A 1,900-nucleotide genomic window follows, 5' to 3' on the forward strand; every position below is an offset into this window, starting at 1 on the left:
AAGAATTAAGGAGTTTCGTGGGCTTGGCCAATTACTATCAGTGGTTTGTAGAACGATTCTCTATATTGTCTTGTCTTCTCATGGCATTAAGTAAGAAGAGCGTCAAATTCACCAGGACCAACAATTGTGAACGAAGTTTTGTGGAATTAAAGAGGAAATTGACTACGGGCCCTGTATTAGCATTACGTGAGCCTCACAAACCATTCATAGTATTTAGTGATGCATTGAAGTATGGTCTAGGTTGTTTCTTAATGAAGGAAGACAAGGTGGTAGCCTACACAACTAGACAATTGAAGGACCACAAAAAGAATTACCCCACGCACGACATGGAATTGGCAACGATGGTGTTTGCCTTGAAGATTTGGGGGCACTACCTATATGGTGAAAAATGCGAGGTGTATACCGATCACAAGAGTCTAAAATGCCTCTTCACCTAAAAAATTCTTAACATGAGGAAACAATGGTGATTAGAGGTCATTAGCGACTACCAACGCGAAATCATGTATCATCCAGAAAAAATCAATTTAGTCGCTGATGCCTTAGGCTGCAAGTCCATGACTAGGAACGTAGGAAAACTCTCGGAGGTGGATGAGACACGTATTGGTAAAGGATCTGCCACCAAAGCAGATTCTCACTACCATGCATTAATTTAGGGTATGTAATTTTGACAACTTGAAGGATACGTAGTAGAGGGATTCAAAGTTGATGGAGGTTAGATGGAAAATCTACAGAGATGAAGGACCTATGCATTTTAGCCTGGGCAAGGATGGAACCATGTTGTTTAGAGGATGAAAGGTGGTCCCAATTAATTCTAAAATGCTTAGAACAAATACAAGTCAAAGGCCATTCCTTGTCATACTTGATATACCCTTGAGAAGTGAAGATGTATTGAGACCTAATGAAGGGATTCTGGTGGGATGGAATGAAGCGAGACATCACCCACTTCATCAACAGGTGCAATACATGTTAAATTATCCCAAACTCCAATGGAAAAGACGCCATGTGTAATAATAGATTGGTTGACCAAGAGCACTCATTTCTTACCCATCACCACTTCGGACACATTGAGTAAACTCACTCGGAAGGAAAATAGTTAGATTACATGAGTTCTGAAGACTATAATATCTTATCGAGATCCAAGATTTTTGTCTCATTTTTGGAAGAGTTTAAAAAGGCAATGGGTTCCAAGCTGAGTTTCAGTAGTGCTTATCATCCCTAAACATGCGGGCAATCGGAAGAGACAGTTCAAATATTGGAAGACATGCTGAGGGCATGCACATGTTGGATTTTAAGGGACCATGTAAAGGTCACATCCCACTCATGGAATTCACATACAACAACAATTATCAGCAGACTATCCAAATGGCCCCTTACAAGGCACTGTATGGGGGAAAGTAAAGATCGTCGATATGTTGGGATGAGGTAGGAGAAGCCAAGGTGATTGGATCGGAAATCATCCAAGAGATGACGGAGTAGGTCAAACTCATACGTTCGAGAATGGCCATAGCTCAGAGTATGCTGAAGAGTTACTCCAACAATAGGAGAAGAGACGAGGATGTCGAGTGGGTGTACGACCTTAAGGTATCACCTATGAAAAGTGTTAAGAGATTTGGCCTAAAAGGGAAATTAAGCACATGGTACATTTAACCGTACCAAGTGGTGGAAAGGGTAAGCCCAGTAGCATACCAAGTTGCATTACCAACAAAGTATGAATGGATTCACAACGTATTCCACGTTTCCTTGTTAAGGAAAAGTTTCAGAAACCAACAACCTCGAGTAATTGATCCAAATCTAGTTCTACTACAACTGAATCTCACATACGAGGAAAAACCAGAACGAATCATAGACTGGAAAGAGAAGAGATTGTGATCTAAAGTTGTACCATTAGTGAAGGCGTAGT

This window comes from Juglans regia, chromosome 13 (genome assembly GCF_001411555.2).
Source record: "Juglans regia cultivar Chandler chromosome 13, Walnut 2.0, whole genome shotgun sequence".
NCBI lineage: Eukaryota > Viridiplantae > Streptophyta > Magnoliopsida > Fagales > Juglandaceae > Juglans > Juglans regia.